Here is a 27928-nt window from a genome sequence, read left to right as displayed (position 1 = left end):
CATTGGCCGATCTGCATACACAAAGCAGTATCGTGCCACACTAACAAATGTATGGTCTCATGTCTTACTTCTCCTCTCTATTAGAGAGCAGTTTTTAACAATAGTCGCTCCTAGTTCGATCCTGTATGGATGACCTCACACACTTGTGGAGTCACTCCACGTGCCATCATCCCTCGTCGAACTGCAATATTGGGAAACATAAAGTTCTGTCCAGCGAGAGAAGAGACCTAGACTAGTGATGTATCCCAACGAGTAGACCTCAGAGACAATTAATCGACGTGAGGAGAGCCTATCACTGTGTCTTCCTACCATACGGCCGTGATCATATGCGTGGGTCTGACTACAATCTCAACAGCGTACTGCAGACACTCCAGAACTCCCTATTGCTGTTGCCACAACGTAGCAACTACAACCGACGTTTAGCCTTATGTGATGTCAGTACAGTGGAATCAGTGAAGTGCCACGGATATTTCTAACAATGTGATTTAGTGCCTCATTCTCAGCACAGTCGTGAACTTTGTGCAATGTGCACGCACAATTTGATGCCCCATGAACTTTGTTTTTTTTTGTTTTTTCTTAAATTTCTTTCTCTTATGTTGTTTCTGTAATGTATGTTATACCTTGTATGCGTTTGTGTTTTACACTGTAATTCTTATTACAGATTACTGTATTGTTCTCCACATCATGTTTTTTTTTGTATTTTGTGTTTATTGTTGTGTGTATGCTAACAGTGTGCCTGAAGTCCCCATAAACTGAAGCAGATACCACCACTGTCATTGTGAATGGACCATCAGTTCAGGGAACATTTTGTAAAGGTTATTCTTGCTGCAGGGAGACAGAATGAATCGGAGGTTGTAACTAGATTCTGAAAACTCACAAAGAGATTGTTAACTTAAATATTATCATGTGTGAGTGAGGTCAGGTTAGTTTAATGATTAAAATTGTTGTAACATCTTGGGCATTTAATTGCGGAGCACTCCAACTCTGATTGTAAAGAATAAACTGCTCCATATTTGGCTCAGATGCCAGGGCCATGTTTAGAGCGTGAATGTCTGCGTGAATCGGTGTTTGGAAGGGGCTCCCTGGGTATGGATGTGTGATGTGAGTGTTAGTGTTCCATATTAAGAAGGTGAAGTTGGCTACATCATAAATAATCCTCCCTCTATGAGCTGCATTTTTCAGTTGCAGTGATTTTCTTTATAGAGTGCGGCATGTGGAGTCACTTTGTAAGATTGTTCTTGGGCGATTGACTCACTACCTTGCTCCTAAGTGAGCCAACCGCTCACCAATTACAATCTAAAATGGCGTAGGGGCAATGAGAGGTGGCATGAGCCCCCTCTCATATTTCTATCTTACGATTCTCCTCTCTAGTTGCATGCGGTGGAGGGTTGCTTTTCCTTAACACGCGTACTTCCCACGCAGCGTCTCTCGTCACCCGGGTGGGCCGGTGACAGGCGGGCTCTGTGGAACTGGAGAGAGTTAAGCCGACGTGTGTGAGGCAGTCGAGTGAATGCTTTTCAGACGCCGACATTGTCAAGAGACACGCCCGCTGGGGTGTGAAGTAGCGGCTGGGCTAGAGGTTCCGTTACTTCAGAGAAACTTTGCGAAAACACTTTCTGGCGGGCTACCAGCGAGGCGTGGGAATGACTTGTGTACCCACGCAGTTGTGGCGGGAAAATTCCCGCACTTTCTGCAAAATCAGCACAGAAATTGGCGCCAAGAATCTCCATTGGTGGAATGGTAGTGCTCCGGCAATGGAGTGGAATTTCCGCCGGTTTTCGAGTTGCTGATTGGAACGTAACCACGGCCACTGTCGTGGGGGCGGGAATGTTCGGTGTTCGGCCTGTACGGGTGCTCTGAGTAGTCGGCAGTCGCCTTTCGGTCGAGGACGTCGGAGCAACCCGCCCTCGCCTGCGGTACGCCAGATCGTGTTCTGGGAGATAAGAAGACTGTTGGTAATGTACGTCCGCAGCACCGGCAGATAGGGATTTTCCTAGGTGATAATCAGAGCTCAGCAGAGCGCGCCTGTTCATCCTTTTCTAACTTTGTTCAGTTTCGAGTAGCAGCAATTACTATTGGGTTAGCTGTGTGTCTCTCTTGAGATTTGAGTGGAAAGGAATTGGCTCCACATACCACTTCGTCTTAAACCTCACGATCTAAGTTAGGGACACCTTCACCTTTACTGTGTTTGTATGAATCTCCAATTTTAGCCAATTTGATGTTTTATATTTCCTGTGTCTCTTTTACTATTCTGCGTTTAATCTTAATAAATCATATTGTTATTTTGGACAGAACTTTCTTTCTGTTAATCAATAGAGCAACCCTATCATTCCTCACTATGCTAATGAAACCTTTGTTTATTTAACTTATTTATCAAATTAAATTATTGCAGGTGCCAAACTCTTTTCTACTCCACTAGCTGGGTTGATTAGAGTCAGTTCGCGTATTTGTTTTATCCTTGTGCAACAGCAAAAGTCGGAGTTAGAATAGGGGGGGCTTAGAGCATGATTTACACATGTGGATTCTAGTAGAATTTAGTGATAAATACACTACTAGCCCCGGCACCTCGCAAATTCAGAGACGTTTTGCTAGATATGTTACTTGTAGGTTCCATCTGCACGAGTTTATTATGGAGACGCTTCGTTAACTCAAATGTGAATCCATCTACACTCTTTTTGCGAGTTTCTATTGAGGAAATTTAGACACGCAGCATTTGAGGCTGAATGCAGGACGATTCTGCTGCCGCCAACGAACGTATTACGTAAGAACCATGAAGATAAGAAGCAAGAAATTAGGACTCATACGGAGGCTTTTAGACAGTCATTTTTCCCTCTCTCTACTTCCAAGTGGAAAAGGAAAGGAAGTGGTTAGTAGTGCTACGTGGTACCCTCCGCCATGCGCTGTGCGGTGGTTGACGGAGTACGTACCTGTATGTAGATGTAAATGTAGTGTTACTTCACTGTTGGGTTATAATAAGTTGTCTTTTATGGTACTATTACGACAACAGTCGGTGACTTCACTAGTTGTTTGCGGTTGACGATTAACAGAAGTGTTAAACTGAAGTCCAGGTTTACTGATAAAATAAGCTATTGAGAAAGCATTAAGAACATATTAGGTAATGGAAGTTTAACTTAGTAATTTTTCCAGATGTAATAGTGCAATGTCCGTATATATTAACTGAAGTGGTTACAATACCGAATCCTTGATACCCATTGAAACCTTCCTCGCAGTTGAGACCAGAATCCGCGCCCTCTTGTGCATGAGCTTAATTACGAGACGTGTTGCACGAAAGATCAACTAGAGAACCGTTTTTTGGCAGACCCACAAAAATTATCGTCTCTGCTACACTTATAAAATCAGTCTAAATAATGATTGTCAGTTTCGTTTTGATCCGTGAGTCACAATTAGACTTGTCACTAATCCAAAGCCAATGATTAATACCCAGTAGCTACGTAACTGTATTCACAAAGATTCCAAAACCCGACCGCTGGTCCAGAAAAGATTTACCATTAATAGTCAATACACCGTCTGCAGATGATTCCCAGACACTTCTGCCGACAGTCTCACAAATGTAAAGCCGAGCGAGGTTGCGCAATGGTTAGTGTATTGGACTCGCATTCGGAAAGTCGAAGGTTCGAACCCTCCTCCGGCCAGCCAGATGCAGGAACGTACGATCTCTAAATTTTACACTAAATCACACAGTGATGCACAACACCTTTCTGGTAACGTCTGCTACTCGAGTTAGGTGAGCATTCGCGCGACCTTCTCGCATTTACTAAGCGGACCTATGACGAAACGGCCTACTCTTCCTTGTATCTTTTCTATTTCATCTATAAATCCTAATTGGCAAGCGTCTCAGACTGACGACCAATGCTCCCCTATATTTAATGCATGTCGCCGCTATCAGTGATGGTTCCGCAATCGCGTAATCATACGGTAATGGATCTTTCCTCTTATTTGCCGGTCGGGGTGGCCGAGCGGTTCTAGGCGCTTCAGTTTAGAACCGCGCGACCGCACGGTTGCAGGTTCGAATCCTACCTTGGGCATGGATGTGTGTGATGTCCTTAGGTTAGTTAGGTTTAAGTAGTTCTAAATTCTAGGGGACTGATGACCTCAGAAGTTAAGTCACGTAGTGCTCAGAGCCATTTGAACCATTTCCTCTTATTTGGCTAGATACGTTACATCTGTGAAATCTGGTTTCGCAGGACAGAGCGGATCAGGTCGTGGAAAGGGGCCAAGGTCATTTACTGTTAGTTATACAAGAACACACAACTTTATTCCTCAAACCAATGCACAGTTTTCTCTTTAAAACAACAAAGATCAATTCACGGCTGAGGGCCCAAGTAACCTCTCCAGAATAAGTTTAAATGATTGCTTTTAAAACACCAGGATTTAGAGTAACGGCTAAAGGCCTTAGTTAAGTAAAATTACAATATCTTCTAGGCTAAAGGCTGAAATAATATTTCAGATCAGTTAAGGAATTTACAAATTTCAGCTAAAGGCCATATTAAGGGAAATTCAAATTAATTCTTCGGCTCAAAGCCCAAAAAAATTTTTTTTACATAATAAAAGAGAGGCTATAAGGATAAGCTTTTACAGAGAACAACAGAAAAACAAGAAAACTTGAAGTATCTTGTCGGCTGAAAGGCCAAATAATTACTCAATAATAATTAAAGACACCTTAAGATAAACATTTGCAGAACATGGCTGAAGGCCGTTTCAAGAATCCAAGATAATTAAAGAAAAACCTTCGGACAAGGATTTGCATATTAAGGCCACAGATTCAGAAACAAACGCGACTGAAGGCGTAAATACAGAGCAACAAGAATTTTAAATAAAACACGGCTGAAGGCCTAAGCTCAAAATAGGTGACACGAAGTTCGGTTGAAGGCCATATACTAAACATAAAACAGACAATATTAATACTCGGCTGAAGGCGTGACACAGTACCTGCTACCAAATAAAATGACAATCACAAACAACAAACAGTGGTGCTCAGGAGTGTTCCAAGAATCGGCCTGGGGAGGAAACTGTCAGCACAGGTTAGGTGAGACAGGCAGCCAAGCGTAACACTAAACAATCGGGTGGCAACACGACATGGGGACGGCTGAAGAACCAACCAACAACCTAATCAATTCCCTTCCACCCGACACACGCGCTGCTTTGTCTCAACCGACCGACTGACTACTCCAGAATGCAAACAGCATTCATCTGCTCAGTGGAAATCAAAGAAGTTGGACACGGTTCCACGTAAACACACTTGCACAAGAACTCGAAGAATCGTAAAAGCAATCACTGTGGAACAATAAGTACGAATGAATTCGACACACAGAGAGTTTCCACAAGCGGTGAGCGACTAAATACACGTCGTCCGATGAGACGACCGACCGAACGACCGACCCCGGACGTGTCCACTGAAGTTACGTTTGTCGGCAACGGTCGGGCGAATCTTGGCTGTCCGAAGCTGGGTGTACTGAAAAAAAGAGGTTCAAATGGCTCTGAGCACTATGGGACTTAACATCTTAGGTCATCAGTCCCCTAGAACTTAGAACTACTTAAACCTAACTAACCTAAGGACATCACACACATCCATGCCCGAGGCAGGATTCGAACCTGCGACCGTAGCAGTCCCGCGGTTCCGGGCTGCAGCGCCTAGAACCGCACGGCCAGCACGGCCGGCTTACTGAAAAACGCGCCCAGTGAAAAACGCGCTCAGTGAGATTCGCGCCCAGAAAGTGTCGAGGACGGGTCCGCTAATGCCCTTGCCCGGCAGACAAAAGAGTTGAGGAACGCTACCTGTAGGTTTCCGAGCTGGAGTTTTCAGTCGTCAGTCAGAGGGAGAGAGAGAGAGAGAGAGAATTAAGTTTCTACCACACACCACTTCAAACTGCAGTAAAAACAAGAGATTACACTCTTTTGCTTCACTTGCAGTACCATTCAGCAGTCATTATCAATATCATTTTCATTATAACAACTACACTTCTTGAATAGTCAGAAATATCAAGTGACTCTATACTTGGCGATAAGTAATGTCACTTAATTTTAACTCTTAATTTATAAAACTAGCGAGGAATTGGGGTGGTGACTCTTGAATGAGAAGTATAATTGTAAAGGGTTGACTCTGAAAAGGGTTCGCTTTTGTTTTGGTGCATTGTAAAACACATATACTGTATTTTAAAAATAATCTGATTTCCTTCACACTTTATCCAGGCTTTGGACTGGCTAAAGAGCAAAAGTCATTTAGGCTTGTTTAAAATCAGCTTATAAGCATCGTCAACATTTTTTTAAAATTTTTATTATTTTTTATATAAGTTTCTATTTACATTTGAACGCTATTGTATCTATATACATCTTCTGACAAATTCAGTCAAGTTTCTGTAGGTAGGATATGGCTTTCAAGCAATCCTTGATCTCACCATCCTTTTCGTATTTTTTTACTATTTTTCCCAACCTTTCATCACGTTTCATGTAGACTGTTTTTTTCCGTTTACCTTCCATACTCAGTTCTGCCCTCATTAAGGCGCACGCTGAATTTTCTGCTTCTCTTTTCAAACACCTAATAACGTCATTAATTTTCAGATTTGGTTTAGCAAGCATGTTATTAATTTTGTGGTGCCAACCTTCTACAGCGTTGGTTGTTCGGTGGCGCCGTCTGTAGCAACTCCAAAGGTTGATAGGGGTTTCTTCATTTTCCAACCATCCATCTACGAAGTAGTCAAAAAATTCAGAAAGTTTGAGGATATCCGGTGCATGTGAATGTATCTCCAGCCAACCATCACATCTTCAGACCGTAAAAACGCCAGGGCAGCACACATGCGAACATATTGTCTCACTTCTTCGTTTTCTTTGTATTCACCAGTAAGTCTTAGCTCTTGAACTTTTCTCCAGAGACACTTTTTCATACGGAAATAACATCCGTGCACTTCAGCTGTCGGAAATACAACTTTAATTGCTGAAATGGCAGCTGATTCGAAGTCTATGGTCACGTTTGAAGGTTTCCATCAAATTTCGGAAAAGACGGACGTACGTCACTTTTCTTTTGTTTGGCAGCAGCGCAAAGGCAACTGGATAGATGTTTGTCTCATTATTTGTACTCCCAAAGTCGGCGTGAAAGGTGTATATTTACGAAAACTGTTTGCTGCAGCACTTGAACGTACCATCCATAAAAAAGTCTTTTTTACTCATTAGAGCCTCTCTTCCTGCCCTTCCGCTAAAAACTATTATCCACTCTCCTAGTTTGTCGTCGGTTAACAGAAAACTGCTGCCATCGTTCATAGCTAGTAAATCTGCCTTTAGGTCAATTTCTTCTCTTGTCGGTGGATCGCTCTCATTTCCCTGCGATTTTGCCCACTGGTAGTACAAAGCTCTCTTCGTTGTATGCTGCTCTGGCATTTCAGTGACAAAATCATAGCCTCGATTATGCAGGCAACACAGCTCCTCTGAATATATTTTTGAAACAGACGTCTCTTCGTCTCTTGCCCTCTTCTTTGAGTGGTTCAAAGTCTTCCTTACTTCCAACCGAGCGACATCCGGAGGTCCACATTGAGGCTCGAATGAAAAAAGCACTGTCGAATCCTTCGTTTTCAGCATTCCTCGGCAGTGGTTTGCTCTCGGTCTTGAACAGCGCCACGTTACTGTTCCATCTTCTTTAGTTCTCTTCACTATGTAGCAATAACCATCGTAGTGGCAACATGGCTTACCGTGATTAGCGGTTGAAAATTCCATATCTGAATACTGTGTCAAAAATACACGAATCGCGCGATGTGACTCTTCGACAGCCAGAGCGGCACGAAGGCTGTGCTTGTGTGTCAGACAAACGGAGGCTGTGCCTAGTAACGGGGGGGCAGGTCGCTGTGTCTGAGGAGCAGGTAGCTTAGGGTGATTAGGACGGCCTGGGCGCGGGTAAGCCCGACACAACGGGAGCAGGTACTGGGCGCGAATCTCACACATTTCTGGTTGGGCGCGAATCTCACTGGGCGCGATTTTCATAGATTCCCGAAGCTGACTGCAGCTCCAACCCAACTCAACTCGATGTCCGTTCGGAATTCGGAGACCCGGCGACCCCGGCACACTGGCTTGGACCCAACCATGCAGAGGGAACACTTGCCCATTCGGCACCCGATATCTCCATACAAGGAAGGAACCGACCCGCGTCCGGTAAGATGAGCAAGTGCCGAGGCCCAGAAACGGTCAATGAGACGACCAACGAAACAACCAACCAACGGTCCAATCTCCTTCTGTCGGACAGTTCGTATACGTCGCCAGCGGTCGGCAGGTACTGGCTGCCCGTACCTCACTGGCGCTCCGTCCCGACTGCTGCCCCGTCGCCGACTTCACTGCTGCTGCGTCCCGACCGAGCTCTCCACTGAACTCCAGACACACGACGACCCGGAAATACCAGCGGTCGCTCCAGAGATAGTACGACGGTGCACTTATCGATAAGCGTTGCTGCTGCCACTCTCAGGCAAGCAAACCAGCAACCTAGTGACGCCAGTAAATCGAATTAAAAAAAAAAAAAACGAGGCGACAGAACCATAAAAAACAAGATGACGAGCTGTAAACGGCATGAGCGCGAGCCGCGCGCGGCTCAGTCTGGTACGTTAATCTTATTCTCACATATCTCTGATACTTTGTAACGCCGGAAATGCATATCCTCGTATTTCCATCTATTGTACTATAATTTTTTTTCCTTATTTTGTTACCTGAATATATGACGTTTCTGTGTCTTTGTATATTGTAATTGTTTTACTATTTGTATATATATGCATTTATGTCGATGTATAATTGGTTTGTTGTGTAAAGATTATTTGTATTTATACGCTGGGTCTGGCCTAGGGAAAACTATAATATCGAACGAATACATCGATAGGTCGTGTGGAGAACCAAAGTGTTTAGGATCTTTGGTAGTGTTAACTCTGCCGCGTGGAGCGCGGGCAGAGCTGAGCAGGGGAGAGTCTGGCTGGAGGAGCGAGTGGAGCAGGTGTGTGGTGTGAACAATTAAACAATTTTTTCAGCCTTCAGTTGCAAGGTAATTTTATTCGTTTACCTAGGTGTGACGCTCCCGCGAGTTGCCGCGCTTTCGGGGTTTGGCAGCATGTAATTGCGCTCGACTTGCGATGATAGTTTCTGACATGGTGTCGCGGACGGGAAGCATTAGCTGGCGCACATCGAGAGCCCGTTTCGTCTGGTGACCGTGTCGAGAAGAAGGCGCGCCAACATCCAGCTTCTGCAACAGCGACGGCCGACAATGAGTGACTGTCGCCACCTCCTCGACCGACGACTTCAAACCTTCAATCAACCAACAGGGAAGACTGGAAGCACGTAAAGTTTTAGAACTGTATGGCAGACCTCAGCTTTTCAAACTGTTCGAATCACAAAATTACAGCAACGTAGCATGAACCTTTGTTGCTCATTGTCCCAATTGCATTACCAAGCAGGGTCCCTTCCTTTTCCGAAATGAACCCGAGTGTCGTTGAAATTCAAACGCCAGCATAATTCCATTTCACTGCTTTAATTTCAAAGTTCAGTTAAAGTATTCATAGCTGGCTAGAATACTTAGATTACACAAGCACAAATTAAGAGTGCTAGTTTTGTTACCATATTTTAGCTTACCTATGACTGCAGCTCAGCTTGGTACGTACTAAATTTTACTATTGTTAATTGTTCAGAATCGTTTAATTCAAGTTCAAAGTTAAATCTCTTATTTCTAAATTGCGTAGATTCAAGTAGCTTTTGAAATGATTCTTGAGGTAGTCCAAGACTACCGTATTTTACTGAATTTCGATGTGCTTCAGAAAGGAAGCTCACTATTAACTTCAGTCACTAAATTAACTTTCGATTTTCCGGTTTCATTAATTCTTTTGCTAAATTAAGTGTAGCGAAATTTATTACTTCTGACAAACTTCCAGTTTTCACACTACACTTGTCAACCTTCAGTTGCCACGCTTCTAGTGCTAATTATATGTGTAATAATCTTTCTTTTTCAGTTACTATAGTAATTGTCCTTAGGACTGGCGACTGTAATTTCCCCCAAATCTCAAATATCTAATTACCGCTAGTTGATTGTTAACGTAACGGCCGCACATTTACTTTCTTTATTAACTTTACCCCTATTTCAAAATTAATTTCCACCAGTTTCATTTGCATTTTTCCTTTCATTTAGATGTAACCCTTTCCTCCCTCTTTACCGACAAATTAACCTCGGTGACGATTGCTTTTCCCAAATTTCCATTAGGTACACGCGGTTTAATTTTTCACTGTCATTAAGGTCGATAAGTGAGGGGATGTTACAACTTGACAAAAGAGTCTATACATTTATCTTCATGGCTATGTACAGGAATATGGTAATCTTATTGGGCGCAGACTGAAACTTGACTGTAGACTGGTACAGACAAATGTAGAACTCGTACGGACTGTGGCAGACAAATGCAGACTGGTACAGACTGGTGCAGGCAAATGCAGACACACTAATCGGAGGTCTGTACACTCGTTATAATACCTCGCACGTTCATGCATCACTGTGCTAGTGTGATCCGCGAGGAGAAAAGGTTCTACGTTAGCAGCAAGCTCATTGGTTGCATTACATATTAATACGCGGATCGGCGGAAGCAGCATTTGGTCTGTCCCTATGCCAGCGCCATCTCGTAGTGCGGAGACGGACGAGCGCTGCGCCTGCTCTGTTGTGCTTAGCGGGGCGCGCTCTAGTGGGAAAGTTGTGTACGCGCTGACTATGCGGAACTATGGACACAACACTCAGCTACCGATCCCTGCACCAACCGCCGATCATTTTCTGGTCTCCCGGCATTTAGCAACAGTTTACTAGTGCTGTGACTTCTCTTTATACACTGCTCAGTGTCATCACTGTGACCACCTATCAAAAGCCTGCGAGACATGTAGGAGGAGAGTCAGTGAGCTCGTGGAAGGTATCGACAGTGATGAGGAGCCATATCGACTCCAGTGCCGTGGCCAGCTCCGTGACGTCTCCTGGGTGAGGATCCATGGTGCGAACAGCCCGATCGAGGCGGTCCCAGAGATTCTCGACTGGGTTTGAATCTGGAGAGCTTCGTAGCGCCGGCCGCGCTGGTCTAGCGGTTCTAGGCGCTCAGTCCGGAACCGCGCGACTGCTACGGTCGCAGGTTCGAATCCTGCCTCGGGCATGGATGTGTGTGATGTCCTTAGGTTAGTTAGGTTTAAGTAGTTCTAAGTTCTAGGGGACTGATGACCACAGATGTTAAGTCCCATAGTGCTCAGAGCCATTTGAAGCTTCGTAGCCAGGGGACTACGGTAAACTCATTCTGGTGCTCTTCGAACCACCGACGTATACTGCGACATGTATGACACATTGCATTGTCTTGCTGATAGGTCCCATCATGCCAGGAAAAACGATCTGCATGTAAGGGTGGACATTGTTGCCAAGGATAGATGGATACTTGTGTTGAGCCACTGTGCCTTCCAGAATGACGATAGCTACATCTACATCTCCATGATTACTCAGCAATTCACATTTAAGTGCTTGGCAGAGGGTTCATCGAACCACAATCATACTATCTCTCTACCATTCCACTCCCGAACAGCGCGCGGGAAAATCGAACTCCTAAACCTTTCTGTTCGAGCTCTGATTTCTCTTATTTTATTTTGATGATCATTTCTGCCTATGTAGGTTGGGCTCAACAAAATATTTTCGCATTCGGAAGAGAAAGTTGGTGACTGAAATTTCGTAAATAGATCTCGCCGCGACGAAAAACGTCTTTGCTTTAATGACTTCCATCCCAACTCGCATATCATATCTGCCACACTCTCTCCCCTATTACGTGATAATACAAAACGAGCTGCCCTTTTTTGCACCCTTTCGATGTCCTCCGTCAATCCAACCTGGTAAGGATCCCACACCGCACAGCAATATTCTAACAGAGTACGAACGAGTGTAGTGTAAGCTGTCTCTTTAGTGGACTTGTTGCATCTTCTAAGTGTCCTGCCAACGAAACGCAACCTTTGGCTCGCCTTCCCCACAATATTATCTATGAGGTCTTTCCAACTGAAGTTGTTCGTAATTTTAACACCCAGGTACTTAGTTGAATTGACAGCCTTAAGAATTGTACTATTTATCGAGTAATCGAATTCCAACGGATTTCTTTTGGAACTCATGTGGATCACCTCACACTTTTCGTTATTTAGCGTCAACTGCCACCTGCCACACCATACAGCAATCTTTTCTAAAGCGCTTTGCAACTGATACTGGTCTCCGGATGACCTTACTAGACGGTAAATTACAGCATCATCTGCGAACAACCTAAGAGGGCTGCTCAGATTGTCCCCCAGGTCATTTATATAGATCAGGAACAGCAGAGGTCCAAGGACGCTTCCCTGGGGAACACCTGATATCACTTCAGTTTTACTCGATGAATTGCCGTCTATTACTACGAACTGCGACCTTCCTGACAGGAAATCACGAATCCAGTCGCACAACTGAGACGATACCCCATAGGCCCACAGCTTGATTAGAAGTGGCTTGTGAGGAACGGTGTCAAAAGCTTTCCGGAAATCTAGAAATACGGAATCAACTTGAGATCCCCTGTCGATAGCGGCCATTACTTCGTGCGAATAAAGAGCTACGTGCGTTGCACAAGAACGATGTTGTCTGAAACCATGCTGATTACGTATCAATAGATCGTTCCCTTCGAGGTGATTCATAATGTCTGAATGCGGTGTATGCTCCAAAACCCTACTGCAAACCGACGTCAATGATACAGGTCTGTAGTTCGATGGAATACTCCTACTACCCTTCTTAAACACTGGTGCGACCTGCGCAATTTTCCAATCTGTAGGTACAGATATCACCCAGGGAATGCCACAAAAAAATTCACCACACCATAATGCTACCTCAATTGTTGCAGGGTGTTTGCTTTCAGACGTTTCACACCGTGCGCTCCAATGGCCATCTGTCCTACTGAGCATAAAACGTGGTTCCTCTTCAAATCCCACCTCTCGGCAGTTAGTGGACGTCCAGTTGTGGTATTGGCGTGCAAACTCCAGCCTTCACTGCCGGTGAACAGCAGTCAGCATGTGTGCGTGAACCATGCGCCTGCTGCTGAGGCCCATACGTAGCAAAATTAGCTGAACATCTACATATACAGGGTGTTACAAAAAGGTACGGCCAAACTTTCAGGAAACATTCCACACACAAAGAAAGAAAATATGTTATGTTGACATGTGTCCAGAAACGCTTACTTTCTATGTTAAAGCTCATTTTATTACTTCTCTTCAAATCACATTAATCATGGAATGGAAACACACAGCAACAGAACGTACCAGCGTGACTTCAAACACTTTGTTACAGGAAATGTTCAAAATGTTCTCCGTTAGCGAGGATACATGCATCGATCCTCCATCGCATGAAATCCCTGATGCGCTGATGCAGCCCTGGAGAATGGCGTATTGCATCACAGCGGTCCACAATACGAGCACGAAGAGTCTCCACATTTGGTACCGGGGTTGCGTAGACAAGAGCTTTCAAATGCCTCCATAAATGACAGTCGAGAAGGTTGAGGTCAGGAGAGCGTGGAGTCCATGGTATTGGTCCGCCTCTACCAATCCATCGGTCACCGAATCTGTTGTTGAGAAGCGTACGAACACTTCGACTGAAACGTGCAGGAGCTCTATCGTGCATGAACCACATGTTGCGTCGTACTTGTAAAGGCACATGTTCTAGCAGCACAGGTAGAGTATCCCGTATGAAATCATGATAACGTGCTCCATTGAGCGTAGGTGGAAGAACATGGGGCCCAATCAAGACATCACCAGCAATGCCTGCCCAAACGTTCACAGAAAATCTGTGTTGATGACGTGATAGCACAATTGCGTGCGGATTCTCGTCAGCCCACACATGTTGATCACGTTGGAATGAAGCCTCATCCGTAAAGAGAACATTTGCACTGAAATGAGGATTGACACATTGTTGGATGAACCATTCGCAGAAGTGTACCCGTGGAGGCCACTCAGCTGCTGATAGTGCCTGCAAACGCTGTACACGGTACGGAAACAACTGGTTCTCCTAGCACTCTCCATATAGTGACGTGGTCAACGTTACCTTGTACAGCAGCAACTTCTCTGACGCTGACATTAGGGTTATCGTCAACTGCACGAAGAATTGGCTCGTCCATTGCAGGTGTCCTCGTCGTTCTAGGTCTTCCCCAGTCGCAAGTCATAGGCTGGAATGTTCCGTGCTCCCTGAGACGTCGATCAATTGCTTCGAACGTCTTCCTGTCGGGACATCTTCGTTCTGGAAATCTGTCTCGATACAAACCTACCGCGCCACGGCTATTGTCCCGTGCTAATCCGTACATCAAATGGGCATCTGCCAACTCCGCATTTGTAAACATTGCACTGACTGCAAAACCACGTTCGTGATGAACACTAACCTGTTGATGCTACGTACTGATGTGCTTGATGCTAGTACTGTAGAGCAATGAGTCGCATGTCAACACAAGCACCGAAGTCAACATTACCTTCCTTCAATTGGGCCAACTGGCGGTCAATCGACGAAGTACAGTACATACTGACGAAACTAAAATGAGCTCTAACATGGAAATTAAGCGTTTCCGGACACATGTCCACATGACATCTTTTCTTTATTTGTGTGTGAGGAATGTTTCCTGAAAGTTTGGCCGTACCTTTTTGTAACACCCTGTATACTCCCCTAGCCACCAAGCGGTGTGTGGCGGCGGGCACACTTCGCGCCAAAGTCATATTTCCCCCCTTTGTTCCACTCGCGGATCGCGTGAGGGAAAAACGACTGTCTGAACGCTTCAGTACGAGCTCTGATTTCCCTTATCTTCATATGGTGAACATTGCGCGATTTGAAAGCTGGTGGTGATAAAATATGCTTTACATCCTCAGTGAAGATCGGATTATGGAATTTAGTGAGCAGCCCCTTCCGTATAGCGCGCCGTCTATCTGCAAGTGTGTCCCACTTCAAACTTTCTATGGGGTTTGTAACGCTCTCACGATGGCTAAATGTACCAGTCACCAATCTTTGCCGCTCGTCTTTGGACCTTCTCAATCTACTGAATCAGACCCAACTGGTAAGGATCCCACACAGACGAACAATACTCTAAGACTGGACGAACTAACGTATTGTAAACTATTTCCTTTGTTGAGGGACCGCATCGCTTCAGGATTCTACCGATAAACCGCAATCTAGAGTTCCCTTACCCGTTACTTGTGTAATCTGATCATTCCATTTGAGATCATTTGGAATAGTCACACCCAGATAGTTGACGGATGTTAGCGCTTCCAAAGACTGGGCATTTATTTTGTACGCATACATTAATAGGGATTTTCGCATTGTCATACGCAGTAGGTTACACTTACTGATATTGAGAGATAACTGCCCGTAATTACACCACGCATTTATTTTCTGCAAATCTTCATTGATTTGTTCACAACTTTCGTGTGATACTACTTTCCTGTAGATAACAGCATCATCGGCAGACAGTCTAATGCCGCTGTCAATACCATCAACCAGATCTTTTATGTAAATCGTAAAAAGCAGAGGACCTATTACGCTGCCCTGGGGCACACCTGAAGTTACGCTTGTTTCTGTTGAAGTCACCCCGTTGAGGACGACATACTGCTCACTGTCTGTTAGAAAACTTTCTCTCCAACCCCATATGCCATCGGACAGACCGTAAGCGCGCACTTTTTGGAGCAAGCGACAGTGCGGAAATGAGTCGAACGCTTTTCAAAAGTCGCGAAATATGGTGTCGACCTGGGAGCCGGTATCTAGAACCTGTTGTAAATCATGCACAAAGAGGGCCAGCTGTGTCTCGCATGACCGCTGTTTCCTAAAACCGTGCTGGTTTTTGCAGATGAGCTTCTCAGAGCCTAGAAAGGTCATTATGTCTGAACGCAAAATGTGTTCCATGATTCTACAACAAATCTATGTCAGTGAAATTGGCCGGTAATTATGTCCATCCGATTTTCTACCCTTTTATAGATTGCTATGACCTGGGACTTCTTCCAGTACTTTTTTATTTCAACAAAAACAATACTTCATCGTTTCAGGCGTAAGCTTCCTTTCTAAAGAGCTTCGCAAACTACTTCATACAACACTTAGATGCGTTCACAAACCATGAAACGATGCAAGTGCTAAACAGGTTTTTTTTTTAAAAAAAAAAAAAAGAAAAAGACTACCTTTGCTGAAAACCATTCCTCACTAACGTGTCATTTCAGAACCTGTTTACGACTTATTAGGTTGGTGCATAAGTTCGTACTTCTTTACATAAGTTTATTAAACACAGAAGATACACATAACAGAGACTTTAGTCATTGATAATATATTCTCTTTCACTATTTACAATAGTCTGCCAACACTGGGGTAGCTTTTCGATTTCGCGACTGCAGAAATGACGTGGCTTTGAGGCGAAGAACTCGTCGGGATATGTTCGGAGCTCATTTTCGTCCGGAAAGGAAATTCCTTGAATGTTGGTCGATAGAGAGACAAAAATGTGAAAATCTGAGGACGCTTTGTCAGGTGAATAACGCAACTCCTTTGGAGCGTGTTTTTTCAGTCTAGCAGAATGAGAGTGGCCGTTATCATGGAGTAACGCCACCTCACGCAGTAGTGTTCTTGGATTCCGTCTGCAAGACGTCTCAGTTGTTGAAAACAAATGTCAGCGGTGACGGCTACACCCCGGGGAAGCAATTCGTAGTACAGCACATCGCCAGTGTTCTAGCAGATGCATAAAATTATCTTTCGTGAAAGCGCGTAGGTCTTTGTACGGGGAACTGCTGCTTTGTTTGGGTTCAACCATTCCTTTACTTTTCTTATGTTAACATAAAGACAACACTTCTCGTCGCCAGTAGCGACACACGATAGAAATGGCCGGTGTTGCGTTCACGGGCCAATTGATGACGAGCAAGCGGATATGCACATACGGCCTCCCGCTGTTTTGTGTGATGTTGACTTAGAGCATGCGTACCCCAACACCCGACTCTTGAAAGTTCCCCACTGCATAAAAATATCACACGATGGTGGAATGATCACAGTTCAAACGAGTTTGAGCGATCTTCATAAAACGCCGAAGGTCTTCTTGAACGTGGAGAGTCACAAATGTCAAAACGATTCATCCCTAAAACGAGAAAACCAATCTCTTGCTATGCTCTGTCCGCCTGCATTCTTCCCACACAAGGCTGAAATGTTCCTGGATCCCTGCGATGCTGTCAGCCCTGTACTGAACTCAAACAGAAAAATATGTCGGATGTTCCGATTTCTCCTCCTGACACTCCATTTCTAAGCGTCCACAGCACCACTATCTCCAAATGACAAAAAGACAATATCTAAACTCAAACAGCAAGAGTAAACAAAAAATAAAAAGAATGACGATCGATAAATAAAGCCATAGCAACCGGAATACCAATATGCAAAATATAAATACAACGAACTTATGCATTAACCTAATCTGTTACAACCTCAAGGTTATTTTTATTGCTCATTTCTTAATGACTGTTATCATATCATTCACTACAGTCCGTAGCAAAACGTCCCTACGCTTCGGGATTCTACAGCGACTATATAAGTAATAACGATAGTCATTGCATACTTATGTACTCAGCTGGGAGATGCAAATTCTCAATACTAAATTTGAACGCTCCAGACAAACTCTCAACCACTCAGTATGAGTCCAGACCATCGGCTAAGTAAACCCACATTCATGCAAAAAGAACAGCACTTCCATTGTCTCTTAACATCATGTATAATGCGCAAAAATAATAACTTTCGTAGGCGGCGACCAGCTGCATGGAGTCCACTTTTTGATCGGCGCCGCTTTTTTCGAAAGCCCGCGGTTTTCTGCAAACTTTTACTTCTGGCGCGTGTGGAAGGATCATCGGCAGATGAATTACCGGAGAATCTATACAAAAAAAAAAAAAAATGTTCAAATGTGTGTGATATCTTATGGGACGTAACTGCTAAGGTCATCAGTCCCTAAGCTTACACACTACTTAACCTAAATTGTCCTAAGGACAAACACACACACACCCATGCCCGAGGGAGGACTCGAAACTCCGCTGGGGTAAGAGAATCTATACTTCCTCCCACACGTCGTCAAACTAAAATAATTCCAACTACAAACCACACACCGTACACTCGAAGAAAAAAAAAAGAGAAATCACGAGCCACGAAGGAATTACCCGTACAGGAAGGAAATCGATAGATATGATGTACAAGTACTAACGAATAAATGATTACAGTGTCAGAAAAACTGGATTTATTGAATAAAAAGAGCCTCACAAATTGAGCATATCAGTAACGCTTTGGTCCACATCTGGCTCTTATGAACTGATTGATGGTCGGAGGGTTCTACCCATAATGTTTCAAACGTTCTCAGTTGGGGAAAGATCCAGCGACGTTACTGTCAAAGATAGGGTTTGGCAAACACGGAGACAAGCAGTAGGAACTCTTGGTAGATGAGGACAGGCATTATCTTGCATGAAGTGTAAACCCAGGATGGCCTGCCTTTTCTCTGCCTCGTGATGGCTGGGTGTTGTGTGATGTCCTTAGGTTAGTTAGGTTTAAGTAGTTCTAAGTTCTAGGGGACTGATGACCATGGATGTTAAGTCCCATAGTGCTCAGAGCCATTTGAACCATTTGATGGCCTGCCATGATGGGCATAGAATATCGTCGACGCACCACTGTGCAGCAATGGTGCCGCGAGGAACGACCAAAGAGGTCCTGCTATGAAAAGAAATGATACCCCAGACCATCATTCCTGGTTGTTTCGCCGTATGGTGAGTGACAGCCATGTGGGTGTCCCATCGCTGGCCAGAGCGTCTCCAGACACGAGTGCGGCGTCCAGTCTCATTGACTGGAGTAGGATTGTCTTCAGTGACGAGTCCCGCTTCCAACTGAGCCCCGATGACCAGCAGAGACGTGTCTGGAGACGCCGCAGGTGGCGACGTGATACCAACCTGACTGCCACCCACCATATGGCCTAATAACCAGGAGTGATGGTCATCAGCGCAGTTTTCTTTCATAGCAGCACCTCTTTGGGACATCCTTAAGCCTACTTTACACGACGACAGTGGGTTGCGCCACTCGTTGCGTGGAATGAGTTGCACGCAAGTCGTTTCATGTATGACTGTAGACACGGCGACACCAGTATACATACACTTCAGTTCTGTCATTTTGTGGATCCTTAAGTCGTGTCTGAAATGAAAGTTTTTGGCAGGTGCAGGTCACACGAGTTGTGATAGAGTTAAAGCTTGTTGCGTGTAATCGCTGCATAAGAAAAAAATAAGAAACGTGTTTCGATTCGTGACTGGATGAAGAAAAGACGGCAGCTCGGTTGCTCTGCATCCTTACTGAAATAATTTATAACGGAAGATCCAAGAAGTTCTTTTAATTATCTTAGAATGTCGCCAGAACTGTTAACGTTTCTTCTACATAGAATTAATCATGCAATAAGGAATAAAGATATTTTAATGCATGAAGCACTGTCGCCAGAACTGAAATTACATATCACATTGTATGCATTGCAATCGAGAACACTCGGCGTGCTATAAGATGCGGTTTTAGTTGGTGATTACGCTTTTTCATTAACACCAATAATTATTAACATTAACAGCAGTAATTATTCGAAGCAGGTCGATATTAGGAAGAGAATGGTCTCCAAACAACTCTCTTAAAGATTGATATGTACAGTGACAGTACTTCAAAATTGTAATGATATGTGAATGGGGAGCACTGCAGCGACGTTTTAAACAGATGAATATTGTATAAAGACTACAGCTTCTTGAATTTGTATAGCCTTTCTTCCTGTCAACAATATCCCTTAACAAAGAGTTGGCCAACTCGAACGATGGGATTTTAGTCTTGTAGACGAGAGTATTGCCACAGCTAGAATTACACTTGCTTGTGTTTTTCTTAATTCAGTTGTATATGTGCTCCTAACTCACTAAATGTTGATCTGCAGCTCAGATACTGTCAAACCATCTATCACTGAAATCCCACAAACACCTATTCAAGGCATAGATATCCAAAAAGCGAACATTATTCTCCGTTCTCCACTTTAAATTTCAGTTTGGCTACACTCTGCGAACACAGGTAACCTCAAAACTCATGCAACTAGTGTCGCCAAAAATATGGAACACGCCGAAAATGTTTAGTTTCACTAACGAGTTGCCCAAACGCGGGCGCGCATGTGCAGTGGCCGGTAGCGCACTTGCCTGCGACTTAGTGTCGTCTTGTAAACTAGGCTTCACATCTAACATTCCAAGTTCAAATGGTTCAAATGGTTCAAATGGCTCTGAGGACTATGGGACTTAAAATCAGAGGTCATCAGTCCCCTAGAACTTAGAACTACTTAAACCTAACTAACCTAAGGACATTACACACATCCACGCCCGAGGCAGGATTCGAACCTGCGACCGTAGCAGTCACGCGGATCCGGACTGGAGCGCCTAGAACCGCTCGGCCACCGCGGCCAGCTAAGTTTCCAAGTGGACAGAATTTGGCACGATATCCCTCAACGCATTCGGGAGGACGACGGTTCAATCCCGTCTCCGGCCATCCTGATTTGGGTTTTCCGTGATTTCCCTAAATCGCTTCAGGCAAATGCCGGGATGGTTCCTTTGAAAGGGCACGGCCGATTTCCTTCCCCATCCTTCCCTCACCCGAGCTTGCGCTCCGTCTCTAATGACCTCGTTGTCGACGGGACGTTAAACACTAATCTCCTCCTCCTCCGATATCCCTCAAGAGGACATCCAACAACTCTGGCAATAAATGGCGAACCGAATAACTGCTTGCATAAGCGTCAGAGGTGGACCAAGGTGTTACTGACTTGCTCAATCGTGGTGCTCTTTTTCTTGATTAAATCTTCCAGTTTTTCTGAAACTGTAATCATCTGTTTGTCTGTACATGTGCGTCACGTCTAATAATTTCCGGTAATTATTTCGTGGTGCGTCGTCTGTATCCTCTTTTTTTTCCGTCTTAGACAGTATATTGCCAATGCACCAACTACGCTCGTGTAGGCACGTAGAGCAATGTTTATAGTAGTGACATGGCCAAAATTTTCAGATTGTCGGTAAGTCTCTCTGCATTCGATTACAAGCCGCTGGACGACGGAGCAGGTGTGATTTGTCGTAGCGATAACGGAATGTAATTACGGCAGTTAATAAATGGTAAAATTTTCTTCTCACAGTGGAAAGTCTCAGATGAAAAATGTCTGTGTTACGTGCTTTACCCGTGAGTGCATCCGGATCGCAGTGTTTGCCTTGGAGAGCACAAGGCGGCGCCTGTGAACCCCTGTGTACCGGCGCGCCGTGTGGCGTCACCGCGGGGCGCCGGCCAATGGCGTGTCAGGCGTGTTCCGCGAAGCGCCCGCCGGAAGGTCGCGTATATCTGCGGATCTGCGCGCGCCCGCTGCTCCCAGTCGAGGCCCACAGCCGCGACCGCCGGCTGTCCGCACACACGTGCCGGCGCGGGAAGCACGCTGCGGGCGAGCAGGTAATGCGCGCCGCGTCCGGTCGTGTCAGGTCGCCAGACCGGCTTCCGGCCCGAGCGCTGTCAACACGTGCGCAACACGTGTCGCACAGTGCAACGGCATGCGTCACGTGCAGAATCGGCTTCTCTGTTTTTTGCTGGTTTCCATCGCTAGCCGTTTTGTCTTCATAAAAGTGTGTGTGTGTGTGTGTGTGAGTGAATGTGTGTGTATGTGTGTGTGCGGGCGTGTGTGAGTGCCAACATTTCCATTTCCGAAGAGTTAGCTTTATAATTTAACATATATTTTATCATTTAGCAGTCATCAGCCCAGAAGACCAGGTACTGCCTCAATAATCGTGACAACATACGTAGAATAAATGTCCTGTCAGGGTCGCCTATTTTCTACTTGTTGGATCTTGTTCCAGTTTCCTTTTCTCTTTTAATTCAATACCAATCTTTTACTATTCTTTCTAGGCAGTACTCCACATCTTTTTATGAAAGACACCACAAGCTGCTAAAATCTTCATTTTGCCGCAACCAATTTCGACAAAGTGCCATCATATGGAGACTTTAGAATTTTAAAGTGGGAGTAGTTGTATTCTGGGCTAGATGATGTCGAGCCATAGTCCAAGACAGCTTCCTTTCACAGCATTAAACCTGTACATTACTTATTTTAAATTATGGACATGTGGCATACAATATTTTAGAATTCTGAACTCTGTCAGGTGATGGCATTTTGTCGAAACCTCTTGCAAACACTATAAAGGTTTTAGTGACTTGCGATGGTAGACATAAAGATGACCATCTTTTATTATTTACAAGAGGAGACACGCTAATTAATCTGATACTGTGCCGTATATTGAACTGACTGTAATGTGACATGTTTGTTGGGTCCCTATTTTCCTTCACAAGTAGAGAAGACTGTCGTACATGGATAGTAGTGTACCTAGGAATACAGTCATAATGTTTCCTGGGCGGATTTACAATGTAGTGACTGATTTCAGAATCTTATGAAGGAACGGGTGCTAGAGGCCGTCATAAGCAGTTTCTAGCATTTTCTGCTACTTTTGTTGTTGTGAGACACGCGGTTTCTAAATTTTTTGAGTTCTATATATATGGAAGTGCTGTATAATATTTTATAGCTATTTTGAGGCTATTGTTAATTTCTCAGTTAGAGTTTTATAGTAATAAAAGTTCTGAACATTTTAAAAGCTAGTTACGTAATGTGTAGACAGTTAAGCTATACTTCATCAACCGTGCATTATTTTCTACCTTGAACCATAAGGTCTTTTTAAGATGGAAAACGTGACATTTTGATTTACAATGTTCCTCGTCTCGAAAATGGAAATTTGTGTTAGTTGTCCATAATTTCTGTTTCAAAATGTTTTAACTTGTCGATTTTTTTAATAATACATCTTCTTAATTTGCTTTCACTAATTGGTTATTGGTATGCAGTAAAATAATAACGTATCACGTAGGCTATTAATTACAGTACTGACAAGATTTTCTCGACAGCAACAGTATTAAATTTGAATACAATACTTATCCTACATACATGACGATGTTGTATCTGGGAACAGTTTTTCGGATTTGGAAAAATTTTACTTTTACGGAATATTCTTTTTTCAAGAAAATACCGCAGCACTCAACGCAATCGCTATAGAATCACTTTACTGGAAGGACTAATTTAGGGCGCAGTCGGGGATGATACAATATCACATCCTCCATCTCTGTCATTTAAAGCGTTTGTTTACATTCTCCTGAAACGTACAAAAATCTTTCTCGTGCTCGCCTGGCGAATTGGCGCCTTTTATGCAGTACCCAGCTCAGCGCTCCCAATCGTTCTTAACACTTGATCAGCCTCTTGAGTTCGCTTGCTCCTCAATATATTCTTTATCTGCTGGCCTCCAGTCTTCACTCGTCTGCTATTTTTATTCTCCCTCATCTTTGTTTAGACCTAACACGTCATCATAGTTTTTTCAAACATATTGAGTCTTTCGTATCTGCCTTCCAGACTGTTCATGTTCCTGCGCCATAGAGAAAACTAGTCGACAACTGTTGTCTCTCCCTATCTAGAACATTTGCATTAACGACGAGAAGGGGAAACGGAAACTTAGACATCTTGAGCTGGTCTTATGAGGTGGTTCATGTTGCTTTATTTCATTGTTAGGTCTAATTAAAATAAAGCATCCTTATTTCTAATATCATTTCTGCTGAGGGCACCACCATCCAAGAAACATTCGCCACAATATACACAGCCAACATCTTTTGTTCATCTATGTCTACATCACTACTGGTTCATCGAACCGCCTTCAGACTATTTCTCTACCATTCCACTCTCGAACAGCGCGCGGGATAAACGAGCATTTAAACCTTTCTTGTGCGAATTCTGATTTCTCTTATTTTATCACTATGACCGTTTCTCCGTATGTAGGTTGGCACCAACAAAGTGTTTTTGCATTGGGAGGAGAAAGCTGGTGACTGAAATTTCGTGAGAATACCTCACCGAAACGAAAAAAGCCTTCGTTTCAATGAACTGCAGACCAAACAGAGGACGGACAAGCGTAATGTAGGCAGACCCTTTAGTAGACCTGTCGCATCTTCTAATGTTCTGTTAACAAAATGCAGTTTTGGGTTGTCCTTCCTACAAAATTATCAATGTGATTGTTTGAATTTCAGTCGTTCGTAGTTGTAATCCCTGGGTTTTGCATCACCTCGGTTCCGAGAGTTCCGGAACCTGTACAGACAAACGGAATAGAGATCAACAGAAACATCATTTCCGTCCTTTTTATTGCTCATGAAAACCACACATTGCATGTTGTAGCACCATACAGCGAGACCTTCAGAGGTGGTGGTCCAGATTGATGTACACACCGGTACCTCTACTATCCAGTAGCACGTCCTCTTGCATTGATGCATGCCTGTATTCGTCGTGGCATGCTATCCACAGGTTCATGAAGACACTGTTGGTCCAGATTCTCCCACTCCTCAACGGCGATTCGGCGTAGATCCCTCAGAGTGGTTGGTGAGTCACGTCGTCCTTAAACAGCCCTTTTCTACCTATCCCAGGCATATTCGATAGGGTTGATGTCTGGAGAACATGCTGGCCACTCTAGTCGAGTGTTGTCGTTATCCTGAAGGAAGTGATTCACAAGATGTGCACGATGGGGGAGCTAATTGTCGTCCATTAAAACGAATGCCTCGCCAATATGCTGCCGATGTGGTTGCACTATCGGTCAGAGGAATGCATTCACGTGTCGTACAGCCATTACGGCGCCCTCCATGACCATCAGCGGCGTACGTCGACCCCACATAATGCCACCCCAAAACAGCAGGGAACCTCCACCTTGCTGCACTCGCTTGACAGTGTGTCTAAGGCGTTCAGCCTGACCGGGTTGCCTCCAAACACGTCTCAGACGATTGTCTGGTTGAAGGCATATGCGACACTCATCGGTGAAGATAACGTGACGCCAATACTGAGCGGTCCCTTCGGCGTGTAGTTGGGCCCATCTTACCGCGCTGCATGGTGCCACGGTTGCAAAGATGTACGTCGGGAGTGAAGTTGCACATAATGCAGCTATGGCGCCCAGTTTGAGTCGAAACACGACGTGCTGTGCTTGCACGAAAATCATTATTCAACATGGTGGCATTGCTGTCAGGGTTGCTCCGAGCCATAATCCGTAGGTAGCGGTCATCCACTGCCGCAGTAGCCATTGGGCGGCCTGAGCGAGGCGTGTCATCGACAGTTTCTGTCTCTCTGTATCTCCTCCATGTCCGAACAACGTCGCTTTGGTTCACTTCGAGACACCTAGACACTTCCCTTGTTAAGAGCCCTTCCTAGCACAAAGAAACAATGCGGACGTGATCGAACTGCGGTATTGACCGTGTAGGCATTGTTGAACTACAGACAACACAAGCCGTGTATCTCCTTCCTGGTGGAGTGACGAACTGATCGGCCGTCGGACCCCCTCCGTCTAATAGGCGCTGCTCATGCATGGTTGTTTACCTCTTTGGGCGGGTTTTGTGACATCTCTGAACAGTCAAATGGACTGTGTCCGTGATACAGTATCAACAGTCAACATCTACCTTCAGGAGTTCTGGGAACTGGGGTATGCAAAACTTTTTTTGATGTGTGTAGTTCAACGTACAGGCTTTAGGTGTAACCTAAATTTAACGGGTTCTTTTTAGTGCTGCTGTTGATGAGCTCACACTTCATTATTTAGAGTCAATTACCACTTTTTGCACCGCTCACATAATTGTCTGAATCAGTTTTCAGTTGGTATTGATCTTCTGATGACGTTACTAGACGATAAATAAGAGCATTATCTGTAAACTAAGAGGGCTGTTTAAATTGTCTCCTAAATCGTTTATATACTTTAGATTAGGAACAGCAGGGCACCTGTAACACATCCTTGGGGGATGCCAGATATCTCTGCCGTTTTACTCGATGACTTTCCGTCAGTTACTGCGAACTGTGATCCTCCTGTCAAGAAATGATGGTGACCATAATATTAATGAAACTATTTAGTTGGTGCCTAAGTTCGTAGCTTTTTTCCCATAAGTTTAATAAACACAGCACATATAGGTAACAGAGACTTAAGTCATCAATAACATATTCTCCTTCACTATTTGTAACACTATGCCAACGCTGCGGTAACTTTTCGATTCCGCGGTTGTAGAAATCAGCTGGTTTTCAGGGGAAGAACTCGTTGGGCCATGTTCGGAGCGCATTTTCATCAAGGAACGGAAAATGTGAAAATGCGAGGACGCACTGTCAGGTGAAAAAGGTGGATGCGGACTGACTGCATACCCAACTCTCTTATAGCTTGTTTTGTCAGTTTAACAGAATGCGAGTTGCCGTTACCATGGAGTAGCATCGCTTCACACAGTCTTCCTGATAGTGTTCTTGGACTGCCGGCCGGGGTGGCCGAGCGGTTCTAGGCGCTACGGTCTGGAACCGCGCCACCGCTACGGTCGCAGGTTCGAATCCTGCCTCGGGCATGGGTGTGTGTGATGTCCTTAGGTTGGTTAGGTTTAAGTAGTTCTAAGTTCTATGGGACTGATGACCTCAGAAGTTAAGTCCCATAGTGCTCAGAGCCATTTGAACCATTTTTTTGTTCTTGGACTGCATCTGAAAGACGTCTCGACTGTTGACAATAAATGTCAGCGGCGATGGTTACACCTCGGGGAAGCAGTTCCTAGTACAGCACACCGTGGCTGTTCTACCATCTGCGCAACATTATCTTTTGTGGATGTGTGCAGGTCTTTGTACGCGGAGTTGCTGCTTTGTTTGGGCTCAACCATTCCTGTCTTTTCCCAATGTTGGCATAAAGACACCATTTCTCGTCGCAAGTAATGATACAGGGTAGGAATGGTCGGTGTTGTTCGCAAGCCAGCCGATGACGAGTGAGTAGGGATGCACATATGGCGACCCACTGATTTTTGTGATTTTGGCTTAGTGCACGCGGTACACACACACACACGATTTTTGAATGTCCTCTATTGCATACAAATGTCGCAAGATGGCAGAATGATCACAGTTGATCACATCTGCCATTCTCGAGTCCACTGACGTGGATAATTGTGGATTAACGTGCTCAAACGGTCTTCCCCTATCACCGAAGGTGTTCCTGAACGTGGAGACTCACTAATGTCTAAACCATCATCCTTACAACGGAAAAACAATTTTCTTTCCAATGGCATTAAACGCAAGAATATGTCAGAAATGTTCCGATTCTCCACTTGGCTTTCCATATTCTAGCGTCCACAGCTCCACTCATTATCTCCAAATGACAAAATGATAAAGAAACTTTCTTGGCAGAATAAAACTGTGTGCCGGACCGAGACTCGAACTCGGTTCAAAAATGGCTCTGAGCACTATGGGACTCAACTGCTGAGGTCATTAGTCCCCTAGAACTTAGAACTAGTTAAACCTAACTAACCTAAGGACATCACAAACATCCATGCCCGAGGCAGGATTCGAACCTGCGACCGTAGCGGTCTTGCGGTTCCAGACTGCAGCGCCTTTAACCGCACGGCCACTTCGGCCGGCCTCGAACTCGGGACCTTTGCCTTCCGCTGGCAAGTGCTCTACCATCTGAGCTACCCAAGCACGACTCACGCCCTCTCCTCACAGCCTTTACTTCTGCCAGGACCTCGTCTCCTACCTTCCAAACTTTACAGAAGCTCTCCTGCGAACCTTGAGGAACTAGCACTCCTGAAAGAATGTATATTGCGGAGACATGGCTTAGCCACAGCCTGGGCGATGTTTCCAGAATGAGAATTTCACTCTGCAGCGCACACTCCGCTGCAGAGTGAAATTCCCATTCCGAAAATCATGAAATGAAATGTCGTGTGACGAGGGCCTCCCGTCGGGTAGACCGCTCGCCTGGTGCAAGTCTTTCGATTTGACGCCACTTCGGCGACTTGCGCGTCGATGGGGATGATATG

At 44.7% G+C, this 27928-nt stretch overlaps 1 protein-coding gene across 1 annotated transcript in view; it reads left to right on the top strand.

Annotated features, from left to right (window-relative positions):
- The first annotated feature begins 21403 nt into the window (after positions 1-21403).
- The window catches only part of LOC126234245 (uncharacterized), a 167384-nt gene continuing 160859 nt past the window's right edge, over positions 21404-27928 (top strand). Inside the window, exon 1 of the mRNA XM_049942938.1 lies at positions 21404-21502. The gene's annotated coding sequence lies outside the window, so the exon portion shown is untranslated. The remainder of the gene's footprint in view (positions 21503-27928) is intronic.

The sequence above is a fragment of the Schistocerca nitens genome, chromosome 2, assembly GCF_023898315.1.
Source record: "Schistocerca nitens isolate TAMUIC-IGC-003100 chromosome 2, iqSchNite1.1, whole genome shotgun sequence".
Taxonomy (NCBI): Eukaryota; Metazoa; Arthropoda; class Insecta; order Orthoptera; family Acrididae; genus Schistocerca; species Schistocerca nitens.
This window is presented reverse-complemented; position numbering and strand designations above follow the sequence as displayed.